Source organism: Lagenorhynchus albirostris, chromosome 6 (assembly GCF_949774975.1).
Source record: "Lagenorhynchus albirostris chromosome 6, mLagAlb1.1, whole genome shotgun sequence".
Classification (NCBI taxonomy): Eukaryota; Metazoa; Chordata; class Mammalia; order Artiodactyla; family Delphinidae; genus Lagenorhynchus; species Lagenorhynchus albirostris.
The window spans coordinates 105,804,787-105,819,254 of NC_083100.1; the positions used below are offsets into that span (position 1 = coordinate 105,804,787).

A 14,468-nucleotide genomic window follows, 5' to 3' on the forward strand; every position below is an offset into this window, starting at 1 on the left:
AAAATATAAAACCTGTCTTTCTCTCCCTATTAATTATTCTCTTTTGGCACATAAGTAGAAGAGACATAATGCAGTACCAGGAGTTTTATCTATTTGAGCTCAAGTAATATCTCCCAAGGTGACATTCCATAGCTAAAGAGGCAGTCTTCTTGGTTTTGTGTTTGAAAACACACTTATTTGGATCGAGATTTAAGATGGTACTTTTTTTTGCAGGAATTTTAAAATGCTTAACATACATACATTTAATCATTTCTTTTTACAAGTATATTCAGGCTTCTGAAGTTCTCTAACGAGCTCTTGTTTTTGGCCAGTTGCCTGTACATTTCTCTAGGAAATTTGCATCATTGTGACAAAGTGGTAGTTACCTGTGTCCTTACTGTTAGATTCTGGGTCTCTCTCATGGTACCCTCTCAGAATCCTGGGAAGTAGCAAAAGAAAGTCACTGCAAGGTTGCAGTGAACATAAATTTGACTTGGCCACTGCTAGGTTTTGTGAATGGGAAGAAAGAGTTGTGTACCGTGAGCAACTGCAGTGGTGTCACATGGATTTGATCAGGAGATATTCCCTGGCCCAACCAAAGTCTGCTTATACATGGGATTAACCCTACATGAGAGGTTCCCACATGGGAACCTCTCACATAATGAGGTAGGGAAGTGACCATTTCAGATTAAATTTCAGAGTTATGGGGGATTAACTGTAGCACATTCTGACTACAGATCCAAAGGAAATATGAAATCAAATCCAATAGAGATGTACTCATGAATGCAAATTTCATTATTTAACCAATTTTTATTGATTAGCCCCTCTCTGCCTTCTGTATCAGGAGGATGAAAAGGTGAACAAAATGAATGTGTCCTTATGTCTTGTCATCTCAAAAACCCCAAATACCCTGAAACATTGTAGTAATTATTTGTTTGTTTGTTTTGTTTTTCAGTAAAATTTACAACCCAGTGACTAAAAAGGGAACTTCTTGGAGTAGTTGAGATGTCTCATTCCCTCCTTCCCTTTATCTCTCCCTCCCTCTTCCTTTCTTTCAACTACACAAGCAAAAAGCATTCTTTGGTAAAGAAATGTCCTTTCCTGTTGGCCTCTCAGACCCCATGTTACTTCATTTTATTCATTTATATCTTTCAGGAATTGAATAGTATTTTGAGAATTTCAGACCTTTCTTTACTTTACTGCTTTTCTACTAAAGAATTGAGATTTTAGCTATCCACAGAGACACCTCAAACTCAACATGTTCAAAGTTGATTCACTATTATTCCTCACTAACTCTTTCTGCTGTTTTCCAAACTATAAGAATGATAGCATCACCTGCCAATCATGTAGCACTCCTCCATGACTCCCTTTCCTGACCCCTTACATCCAGATGGCATCCAATTTCAGTCAGCTCTACCTCCTTACCACTTCCTCATCTCGTTCCCTTGTAGTCATCCTCTTGTTTCCACCTTAATTCAGACTTCATTCATCTTTTGCCTAGCCTACTTCTTCTTCTATGTGTTCTCATTAAAATCTTGTCTCTCTTCAACCCATATACCTTGCAGGAGTAAGTTGATAATGAACATATCAAATCAGTTGTATCAGTTCCTGATTTAATCTTCTTTTCCTGACTTCTCATTGCCTACTAGATTATAATCCAAATTCCTTGGTATGACATACAAGGTCCCCCATTATAGGGAGTCTGCCCACCACTTCAACAATTACAAAACCTTACCATATTTAATAGTTTGGTCCCTGATATGGACTGAATGTTTGTGTTCCTCCAGAATTCACCTATCCTAACCCTCCAATGTGATGGCATTAGGAGGTGGGACCTTTGGGAGTTAATTAAGTCATGAGGGTGGGGCCTCATGAATGAGATTAGTGCCCTTATAAAAAGAGACAAGAAACTGCTCTCTCTATCTCTCTGCTCTTTGCCATGTAAGGAGAGACTAAGACAGTCACCTGCAAACCAGGAAGTGGGCTTTCACTTGATGCCAGTTGTGATGGTACCTTGATCTTGGACCTTCCAACCTCCAGAACTGTGAGAAATAAATGTTTGTTGTTTAAGCCACCCAGCTTATGGTAATTTGTTATAGCAGCTTGAACTGACTAAGATGATCTCTAAACTATGATAAGTTGTCTAACTCCTTTGTATTGTTGTTCAAGCTATTTCCTCTACCTTGAATGGCCTTCAAGGTAGATTAGTTCCAGACAGGTGTAATAGCTCCACTATAAACCACATTTGGAAATTATTCATATTCCTCTGAGAGAGAATTGAATGCTTTCTTATGCCTCCAACAGCATCCTATTTCTATCTATCTTGTAATTTCTTTGAGGACAACATCTGTAACTGATTCATCTTTGAGATTCTTATACCCAGCTTTGCATCTGACACATGGTAAATGCCAAACCTTGGCAAGGTACTGATAGCTATTTGTATTTTATGTGATTCATTTAGGCTGAAAGAATTAGGATGCTTCAAGTGTTTCAATACCAAGCTTTCAAGATCAGTGAACTCCAAAAGAGATACTTGAAGAATCAGTTTCTGAGTTTTTTAGAATGGAAAGAACGTAGGTAGAAAATCATAAAACTGTTGGCAGCCATCTCTTTAAATATGTAAGAGTGATTTCTTTTTTTTTTTTAACATTTTTATTGGAGTATAATTGCTTTACAGTGGTGTGTTAGTTTCTGCTTTATAACAAAGTGGATCAGTAATACATATACATATATCCCCATATCTCTTCCCTCTTGCATCTCCCTCCCTCCCACCCTCCCTATCCCACCCTTCTAGCTGGTCACAAAGCACCGAGCTGATCTCCCTGTGCTATGCAACTGCTTCCCACTAGCTATCTATTTTACATTTGGTAGTGTATATATGTCCATATATACGCCACCACTCTCTCACTTTCTCCCAGCTTACCCTTCCCCATACCCGTGTTCTCAAGTCCATTCTCTAGTAGGTCTGCGTCTTTATTCACATCTTGCCCCTAGGTTCTTCATAACCTTTTTTTTTTTTTTTTTTAGTTCCATATATATGTGTTAGCATACGGTATTTGTTTTTCTCTTTCTGACTTCCTTCACTCTGTATGATAGACTCTAGATCCATCCACCTCACTACAAATAACTCATATTCGTTCCTTTATATGGCTGAGTAATATTCCATTGTATATAAATGCCACATCTTCTTTATCCATTCATCTGTTGATGGACACTTAGGTTGCTTCCATGTCCTGGCTCTTGTAAATAGAACTTCAATGAACATTGTGGTACATGACTCTTTTTGAATTATGGTTTTCTCAGGGTGTATGCCCAGTAGTGGGATTGCTGCATTGTATGGTAGTTCTATTTTTAGTTTTTTAAGGAACCTCCATACTGTTCTCCATATGGCTGTATCAATTTACATTCCCACCAACAGTGCAAGAGGGTTCCATTTTCTCCACATCGTCTCCAGCATTTGTTGTTTGTGGATTTTCTGATGATGCCCGTTCTAACCGGGAGAGATGATACCTTATCGTAGTTTTGATTTTCATTTCTCTAATAATTAGTGATGCTAAGCATCTTTTCATGTGCCTCTTGGCCATCTGTATGTCTTATTTGGAGAAAGTCTGTTTAAGTCTTCTGCCCATTTTTGGGTTGGGTTGTTTGTTTTTTTAATATTGAGCTGCATGAGCTGTTTATATAGTTTGGAGATTAATGCTTTGTCCGTTGATTCGTTTGCAACTATTTTCTCCCATTCTGAGGGTTGTCTTTTCATCTTGTTTATAGTTTCCATTGCTGTGCTGTCCCATTTGTTTATTTTTATTTCCATTACTCTAGGAGGTGGGTTCTAAAAAAAATCTTGCTGTGATTTATGTCAAAGAATGTTCTTCCTATGTTTTCCTCTAAGAGTTTTATAGCATCCTGTCTTACATTTAGGTCTTTAATCCATTTTGAGTTTATTTGTGTGTATGGTGTTAGGGAGTGTTCTAATTTCATTCTTTTACACGTAGCTGTCCAGTTTTCCCAGCACCACTTATTGAAGAGACTGTCTTCTCCATTGTATATCCTTGCCTCCTTTGTCATAGATTAGTTGACCATAGGTGCGTGGGTTTATCTCTGGGCTTTCTATCTTGTTCCATTGATCTGTATGTCTGTTTTTGTGCCAGTACCATATTGTCTTTATTACTGTACCTTTGTAGTATAGTCTGAAGTCAGGGAGTCTGATTCCTCCAGCTCCGCTTTTTTCCCTCAAGATTGCTTTGGCTATTCGGGGTCTTTTGTGTCTCCATACAAATTTTAAGACTTTTTGTTCTAGTTCTGTAAAAAATGCCACTGGTGATTTGATAGGTATTGCATTGAATCTGTAGATTGTTTTGTGTAATATAGTCATTTTCACAATATTGATTTTTCCAATCCAAGAACATGGTATATCTCTCCCTCTGTTTGTTCGTCTTTGATTTCTTTCATCAGTGTCTTATACTTCTCTGAGTATAGGTCTTTTACCTCCTTATGTAGGTTTATTCCTAGCTATATTATTCTTTATGTTGCAGTGGTAAATGAGATTGTTTCCTTAATTTCTCCTTCTGATCTTTCATTGTTAGTATATAGGAATGCAAGTGATTTCTGTGCATTAATTTTGCATCCTGTAACTTTACCAAATTCACTGATTAGCTCCAGTAGTTTTCTGGTGGCATCTTTAGGATTATCTATGTATAGTGTCATGTCATCTGCAAACAGTGACAGTTGTAATTCTTCTTTTCCAATTTGTATTCCTTTTATTTCTTTTTCTTCTCTGATTGCTGTGGCTAGGACTTCCAAAACTATGTTGCATAGTAGTGGTGAGATTGGACATCCTTGTCTTGTTCCTGGTATTAGAAGAAATGCTTTCAGTTTTTCACCATTGAGAATGATGTTTTGCTGTGGGTTTGTCGTATATGGCCTTTAGTATGTTGAGGTAGGTTCCCTCTATGCCCACTTTCTGGAGAGCTTTTATCATAAATCAGTGTTGAATTTTGTCAAAAGCTTTTTCTGCATCTGTTGAGATGATTATATGGTTTTTATTTTTCAGTTTGTTAATATGGTGTATCGCATTGATGGATTTTCATATATTGAAGAATCCTTGCATCCCTTGGATGAATCCCACTTGATCATGGTGTATGATCCTTTTAATGTGTTGTTGGATTCTGTTTGCTAATATTTTATTGAGAATTTTTGTATCTATATTCATCAGTGATATTGGTCTGTAATTTTCTCTTTTTTAGTATCTTCATCTGGTTTTGGTATCAGGGTGATGGTGGCCTCATAGAACGAGTTTGGGAGTGTTCCTTCCCCTGCAACTTTTTGGAAGAATTTGAGAAGAAGGATGGGTGTCAGCTCTTCCCTAAACACTTGACAGAATTCACCTGTGAAGCTATCTGGTCCTGGACTTTTGTTTGAAGATTTTTAATCACAGTTTCATTACTTGTGATTGGTCAATTCATATTTTCTATTTCTTCCTGGTTCAGTCTTGGAAGGTTATACCTCTCTAAAAATTTTTCCATTTCTTCCATGTTGTTCATTTTATTGACATAGAGTTGCTTGTAGTATTCTCTTATGATGCTTTGTATTTGTGCAGTGTCCATAGTAACTTCTCCTTTATCATTTCCAATTTTATTGATTTGAGTCCTCTCCCTCTTTTCCTTGATGAGTCTGGCTAAAGGTTTATCAATTTTGTTTATCTTATTAAAGAATCAGCTTTTAGTTTTATTGATCTTGGCTGTTCTTTCTTTCTGTTTCTTTTATTTCTGCTCTGATCTTTATGATTTCTTTCCTTCTACTAACTTTGGGTTTTGTTTGTTCTTCTTCCTCTAGTTCCTTTAAGTGTAAGGTTAGATTGCTTATTTGAGATTTTTCTTGTTTCTTGAGGTAGGATGGTATTGCTGTAAACTGCCCTCTTAGAACTGCTTTTGCTGCCTCCCATAAGTTTTGGATCGTCGTGTTTTCGTTGTCATTTGTCTCTAGGTATTTTTTGATTTCCTCTTTGATTTCTTCAGTGATCTCTTGCTTATATTGTAGCACATTGTTTATCCACCATGTGTTTGTGTTTTTTATGGTTTTTTCCCTGTAATTTATTTCTAATCTCATAGTGTTGTGGTCAGAAAAGATGCTTGATATGATTTCAATTTTCTTAAATTTACCGAGGCTTGATTTGTGACCCAAGGTGTGATCTGTCCTGGAGAATGTTTCATGTGCACTTGAGAAGAAAGTGTAATCTGCTGTTTTTGGATGGAATGTCCTATAAATATCAATTAAATCTATTTGGTCTATTGTGTCATTTCAAGCTTGTGTTTCCTTATTAATTTTCTGTCTGGATGATCTGTCCATTGGTGTAAGTGAGGTGTTAAAGTCCCCCACTATTATTGTGTTACTGTCAATTTCCTCTTTTATAGTTGTTAGCATTTGCCTTATGCATTGAAGTGCTCCAATGTTGGGTGGATGTATATTTATAATTGTTATATCTTTTTGGATTGATCCCTTGATTATTACATAGTGTCCATCCTTGTCTCTTGTAACATTCTTTATTTCAAAGTCTATTTTATCTGGTATGAGTATTGCTACTCCAGCTTTCTTTTGATTTTCATTTGCATGGAATATCTTTTTCCATCCCCTCACTTTCAGTCTGCATGTGTCCCTAGGTCTGAAGTGGGTCTCTTGTAGACCGCATAAATACAGGTTCTGTTTTTGTATTCATTCAGCAAGCCGGTGTCTTTTGGTTGGAGCATTTAATCCATTCACATTTAAGGTCATTATCGATATGTATGTTCCTATTACCATTTTCTTAATTGTTTTGGGTTTGTTTTTGTAGGCCTTTTCCTTCTCTTGTGTTTCTCACTTAGAGAAGTTCTTTTAGCATTTGTTGTAGAGCTGGTTTGGTGGTACTGAATTCTCTTACCTTTCGCTTCTCTGTAAAGCTTTTGATTTCTCTATCGAATCTGAATGAGATCCTTGCCGGCTAGAGTAATCTTGGTTGTAGGTTCTTCCCTTTCATCACTTTAAATATATTGTGCCACTCCCTTCTGGCTTGTAGAGTTTCTGCTGAGAAATCAGCTGCTAACCTTATGGGACATCTCTTGTATGTTATTTGTCATTTTTTCCTTGTTGCTTTTAATAATTTTTCTTTGCCTTTAATTTTTGTCAATTTGCTTACTAGGTGTCTTGGCGTGTTTCTCCTTGGGTTTATCCTGCCTGGGACTCTCTGCGCTTCCTGGACTTGGGTGGCTATTTCCTTTCTCATGTTAGAGAAGTTTTCAACTATAATCTGTTCAAATATTTTCTCAGGTCCTTTCTCTCTCTTCTCCTTCTGGGACCCCTATAATGTGAATGTTGTTGCATTTAATGTTGTCCCAGAGGTCTCTTAGGCTGTCTTCATTTCTTTTCATTCTTTTTTCTTTATTCTGTTCCACAGCAGTGATTTCCACCATTCTGTCTTCCAGGTCATTTATCCATTCTTCTGCCTCAGTTATTCTGCTTTTGATTCCATCTAGTGTATTTTTCATTTCAGTTATTGGACTGTTCATCTCTGTTTATTCGTTCTTTAAGTCTTCTAGGTCTTTGTTAAATATATCTTGCATCTTCTCGATCTTTGCCTCCATTCTTTTTCCGAGGTCCTGGATCATCTTCACTATCATTATTCTGAATTCTTTTTCTGGAATATTGCCGATCTCCACTTCTTTTAATTGTTTTTCTGGGGTTTTATCTTGCTCTTTCACCTGGTACATATTCCTCTGACTTTTCATTTTGTCCATCTTTCTGTGAATGTGGTTTTCATTCCACAGGCTGCAGAATTGTAGTTCTTCTTTCTTCTGCTGCCTGCTCTCTGGTGGATGGGGCTATGTTAAGAGGCTTGTGCAAGTTTCCTGATGTGAGGGACTGGTGGTGGGTAGAGCTGAGTGTTGCTCTAGTGGGCAGAGCTCAGTAAAACTTTAATGTGTTTGTCTCCTGGGTGAGGCTGAGTTCCCTCCCTACTGGTTGTTTGGCATGAGGCTACCCAGCCCTAGAGCCTACAGGCTCTTTGCTGGGGCTAATGGTGGACTCAGGATGGCTCATGCCAAGGAGTACTTCCAGAACTTCTGCTGCCAGTGACCTTGTCCCCACAGTGAGCCACAGCTGCCCCCCACCTCTGCAGGAGACCCTTCAACACCAACAGGTACGTCTGGTTCAGTCTTCTATGGGGTCACTGCTTCTTCCCCTGGGTCCTGATGTGCACACTACTTTGTGTGTGCCCTCCAAGCATGGAGTCTCTGTTTCCTCCTGTCCTGTCAAAGTCCTGCAGTCAAATCCCACTAGCCTTCAAAGTCTGATTCTCTGGTAACTCCTCCCGTTGCTGGACCCCCAGGTTGGGAAGCCTGACATAGGGCTCAGAACCTTCACTCCAGTGGGTGGACTTCTGTGGTATACTTGTTCTTCAGTTTGTGAGTCACCCACCCAGCGGTTATGGGATTTGATTTTATTGTGATTGCACCCCTCCTACCATCTCATTGTGGCTTCTCCTTTGTCTTTGGATGTGGGGTATGTTTTTTGGTGAGTTCCAGTGTCTTCCTGTCAGTGATTGCTCAGCAGTTAGCTGTGATTCTGCTGCTCTCGCAAGAGGGAGTAAGTGCACGTCCCTCTACCGAGACTAGATTCTGATACTCACTACTCTTCTGGGATTTATTGAACTGGACTGCCTGCATTTTAATGTGGCAAACTGAAGAACAGAAGACATTTTTAATGCAATTTTAAAAATGATTATTGAATAATGATACTTGAGTGTTTACTTTTGACTTCTGTAGTAAGTGTCATTATGTAGAACAGTTTGTACCCAGGCAGAGCCTTGTGAAACAAAGATTGTAACCCTTAGCAATCAGGATAGATTATAAACATAAACTGAGACAGCAGAATCATGGCCTTATCTGAATGCTGTGTTCCAGTTCTGCTCAGTGGATGTTGGAAGAATTTAAATGAGGAGGAGAATCAAGAAAATTATGTAAAGAAAAAAGAAATATAAATTTATTTTGTTTTAAATTAGAAGGGTGTAAAGAAAGACTAAATCTATTTTCAAATTAAAATTCTAAAGTAAGTTTTGTTTTGTTTTGTTTTTTTAAGAGCAATGTCCAGGAGTTTTTTTTATTGTTTGACTAACAGAACGAAACCAGGCAGAGAAGTCCACAAGGAAATGATGGTCATACTTCATTGCTGCTTGCCATTTGGTCCTTCATCTTCCTAGCACTTATTGTATTTCCTTTGAAAGATTTTAGACATTTATTTAATCACAAATGCAATCCAAGTATGAATAAATAAATGTATTATCTTTTAGGAACCCCCACCCCCATGTTCCTTTAAATAGAAGAAGACACTAAATGTCTCTTCATAGTTTGTTTGGCCATAGTTGTCCCACCTATAGTTTGAAAAACAGTCTGAAATCCTTTCCTCATTCGATCCTGGGAAAGAAGTTCTATTGATATTGTCCATAGTCTCCAAAAGGTAAGGATGGTAACTGGGCTGAAGGCTACTGCAAGGGGTCTTCAGGAAATGGAGGATAATTGGGAAATTGGGCAGAGGCAAATCTTGTCAAGGAGACACCAGCTCCTTCAATTAAAGCCCAGAGAATGCCACCCATCGCAGCTGACCCAACCATGGCCACTGGTCTGTTTCTTGCTGTCAGTATGGCTCCTGTTAAGGCACCGCTCATGATGGAGTTCCAGGGATCTTCTTTCCCTCTGACTTGAACCATACTGCAGTCAGTCATGGAAAACAGACCTTCCCCAAACAGCAAAGCTACCTCTCAACTGCAGAGCCCTGGTTTTAATAGCTGTCAAACTCCTTCCTAGTCTGTGGTTTACTCCCACTGGAGAACTGCGAAAACCTTTGATTACCATCACCTATGGTTCTCATCTTAAAGGCCCCACCACAGTTATCCACAATTTGCATGCATACTCTTGTACCTTGACTCCATGGTCAAAATAAATTTTCAAATTCAGTTTAATCTAGGGACATTGTTGATTACATTTTAGATGACAGTTTGGTATCTGACTGAGATGAAGAAACCACATGACGGATTTACTGGTTGCTGTTTTGTACTTTGTGATTTTAGCCCGTAGTCAATTTTAAAGGTCTGCAAGTTAGAAGGTGCTGCCTCTCTACTACTGTGACTAAAACCTTTTTGACTTTAATTTTATCTCTGTTCAAAGAATTAACACCCTTTCAAAAGTTCTACAATCACGTTGAAATTACTTTTAAAGAGAAGTTAGCTCTAGGTTTTACTTAAAAGACAGATTCTTAAACTTTTAGATATCAGTTAAGGTCTGTACATTTTATTGCATTTTATATGCATTGGATAAATTCAGTTTTAAAATGTGACAAATCTTGTTTGAAGGGAAAGAACCCTCACTGAGCAGAATTGTTGCACCCTAGTGTGTACTTTAATTTGGAATTTTCAGAATATGAATTTGTTTAGCATTGCCACAAACAAACAGAATGCTTATCTATACAAGTCCCCCATCCTAAAGAAGAACTTTGAATTTGGGTATCTATGCACAAACAGAAAGAGAGGATTTTCCTGTTAGTCCTTTGATATAATGTGGTTATTAGCTGCTTGATTTTATTTTATTAAATTTAAAAAAATTTCGGCCACACTGTACAGTTATCAGGATCTTAGTTCCCCAACCAGGGATTGAACCTGTGCCCTCAGCAGTGAAAGCCCAGAGCCTTAACCACTGGACTGCCGGACAATTCCCTTAGCTGCTTCATTTTAAAACTTTATAGAAGAATGTGTTTTGGGGCAGACATGTTGGTAAATCTGTTTCTGTTGCCAAGAATACAAGAGGACAACCCAACCTTACATCGTGGTGAACCTCATTTATCATCCTGTCACTGCACCATCTTTTTCCAGTTTCATTCTGAACCAGGATTTCATGGCACAGAAAGAAACCTGGGCATCAAACCATAGCATATGAGCAAGTGGATGGCCCAAATGTTTGAGAGCATAAACATGCCTCTCTCACTGGGCACCAGTTGAGAGGGTTGAAGCCCATTCATTGTAATTGCAGTTCAGAGTAGAAGAAGAAACTGTGCCCAGATGAGAAACAATTTGAATGTTTGTGTGGATTTGGATTTTAATAGCTCTGTCACGTTCCATCACTGTTTGCGTGAGCATTTCCCTGTTATGTTCTCCCAACACTGAGGCCATTTCTGCTTCTTTCTTGATATCACTTGCTGTTTTCAAAATGTGGTTTTCCGTGCTCTCTTCTCCAAACAGTCTCAGTTAGGTTTGAAATTTAATAAATGGTCAGTAAAAATATAGCCCCCTAGGAGCTTAAGTCCTGAAATAATATTTGAGATGATTTAGTGTAATATTTACTTACTGTAACATTTTTCTGTCCTTTTTAGTTCTCACTCATCTGAAGATGCATCTCAGTCTTCGCTAAAATTTTATTCTTTTCAAAATTAATATTGATAGTGTCATTAATTTCTAAACCTGAAGGACACTAAGTACCATTTTTTTACATAAAGAAAAGACATACATGGAAGGAGTTTGTAATGTTGAGCCATGAACGAGTGATAAATATAGTCTGTTAATGAGACTGTACAGGACGACACTACTGTCATGAGACAGAGAGTGTGCCTTACATAAGGGCAAAACTGCTGGTCTTCCAGTGACACATTCACCACTGTGATCGGGTGTGACAAAGAGGTGGACATGGCAAACTTTGAGACATATGCTAATAACACACTACCCAGAGATATCTAGGGTGGGTACCTACTGTGATATCATCAACTGGAAATGTGCACTTTGGTACTGTCATAGAATGTTGGCATAACCCTGCTGTTTGTATCTAGCTGTTTAAGACATTGAGGACGAAGCAGTGAATCTTACTAAGGGAGAAAACAAAGTGATGCAATCAAAATGAAAAGTTATTTCAGATACTATTGCTGGTTGCTAATTGTTATAGGTTATCCTATCACAAATTTAGTATATAGTATATATACATATATTTGTTCATTTCACTTTTGATAATGTTACCTTATTCAACATATTTAAAATTTAATCCACCAAAATTCCTTCCAGAAGAGTCTCCTTTCTTATTATTTTAATGCCCTTATGATATATCATTGTAACTACAATAAAATTAATTAAACAAGGAGTCTATATTAGACCGAGGTGGCTCTGATGCCTCGGCAGCCTACTAAGCAAGCCAAAACCTAAGCCAGAATCAATGCACCAGAATCCAAAAAAAACCCAAAAGAACAACCGATCACAAGTAGCCCGCTTTTCCAAATAGGGCAACTGCTTAAGTATAGCCAATCGAATAACGTATTTGTTTTTCTTCTGCGTCTTCTCTATGAAAACCTTTTCCCTAGCTTCTGTCATCAGGGAGCTCCTAACCATTTTTGGTTTGGTGCTGTCCAATTTGAATCGGCTTGCATAAATAAACCTTTGAAAAAATTTTATGAGCCTCAGTTTACCTTTTAACACTACCTATACCTCTAATACAAAAGGAACCTTTTCCTGAGAGCTTTCAACTTTTTCTCTTTCACCTGGGAAGTAGATCTCTCTGACTCTGTTTTGTCCTTATAAGTTATAAAGAACCTATGAGTGTTGGTGTCTATCCATTACCATAATAGAATCTGAGCATTAATATTTATTGGTGGGCATTCCCAATTTACAAAATCCAAAATTTATTTTCATAACCTAGCTTACAGTGAATGTATTAAATGAGTACAAGTTTCAGTGGCTTGTTGGTTTAGTAGGCTCAATTAGTAGAAAAGGATAACTGGATAGCTATCAAAAGCATCCTGCCTTAAGGGTTAGAATGGGGAAGTAATATGCCTTACTACTCAGAAATTCTTTTATTAATATCTTAGTAATCTCCTTCATGACATCACTTATTCCCATTTCATTTCCTCTCTTTGTGTATCTCCTTTGACTCTCCTAAAACAATATGGTTAATTTTATAGAGGGGATTCCTAATTTCATAAATTCTTTAAAATAGTATTGGGCAGTGTAGTGACCTGGCTTTTCTCACCTCTTCAGTCTCTCTTCCCACCATTGCTTCGAAGAAGTTTGCAATCCTACACATTGAAAACCACTTTCAGTTCCTGGAATGGGCCTTGGTTCTTTCAAGTTTTATGACTTTATTTATATTGTCCCTATTCTTGGAAATATTCTTATCCTCCTATTACAATGGGATAGCTTTCTGACATTCTTTGAAGGTTTAGTGAAACCATTATTATTATTATTTTTTTTTTTGGAGTTCTCTGAGTTTACTTCTTCTGGCCTGAGATAGGTACTCTTTCTATGTGCCTACTTAATGCTTACATATTTAATAATAGTCACCTTTTAGATGTTTTGATTCACTTACTATTCCAACAACCCTATTGAGTAAACAACTATAATTGTTATCAGCCTCTTCTTATACATGAGGAAACTGAAGCAAAAAACAAACAAACTAGTACTTGCCTAAGGTCTTACAGCTAGTAAGTGACAGAATGAGTTTTGAAGACAAAAGGTCTAGTAGCATCACTATACAAACCAGCGCTGTCCAATAGAAATCTGAGTTACAAATGTGACGTAATTCATAAATTTTCTAAAGAATACATTGAAAAAGTAACTGGTGAAATTAATTGTGTTAATACATTTTGTTTAATACAATGTATCCCAAATAACATTTCAAGCATAACCAGTACAGTATTAAAAATTAGTATTAAAAATGAGGTATTTTATACTTTTTATACAAGGTCTTCAAAATGCAGTGTGTATTTTATACTTACAGGATATCTCAATTTGGGCTAGTGTTTTAAAGTACATGTGGTTAATTTCTACCCTCAGTTGATAGCACAAGTCTTTACTCTTAATCACAGTACTGTACTTCTCTTTGTATGGAAATAGTTTTATTTGCCTGTATCCCCCATTGAACTCTGAACTCCTTAATGAGTGAGGATGTTTTGTATCTCTAGCACATAGAATAGGTATTTCCTGATACACAGTACAAACTTAATGAATATTTATTGAATTTTGTTGCTGAAGTACATTGTTAAGTTGAAATTTCAAGAGATTCAAAATAAATGACCAAATGCATACATTTACCACTCTTGAGCAGATCATGAGAGAAAATTGAGATGACATCCAGGAAGACAGTTGTATCTTTCAGGACAACAGGATATATGTAAGGTTCCATTTTAAGAACGTATGTAAATGCTGAATTTCACTAAAATCATATTATAAAATAATAAATGAAAACATGGTCTAAAAGTGTCACAATTTTTTTTTATTATTATAGAATACTGTGTTTTGTTACATTTTTTTAGTGAAAAAGGGGGTCAGAATTAACATTGTATCATCATGTTTGGTAAAATCATGAGTGGAATCATGCCTCATGCATTGTAGATACCTAACAAATACTTTCTAATCTGATTTTTTTGAGCCAGGGGTAGTAACCTCAACTCCTACAGGTATTTATTTATTTATTTGAAATCCGATCCAACTTGCC

General features: G+C 37.2%; 1 protein-coding gene and 1 pseudogene across 1 annotated transcript in view; one reads left to right on the top strand and one right to left on the bottom strand.

The window, feature by feature from the left end:
- DPP10 (dipeptidyl peptidase like 10) overlaps positions 1–14,468 on the top strand; it is a 648,385-nt gene that overhangs the window by 271,268 nt on the left and 362,649 nt on the right. The window lies entirely within an intron of this gene.
- Positions 9,434–9,909, bottom strand: LOC132521925 (mitochondrial import inner membrane translocase subunit Tim17-A-like; annotated as a pseudogene).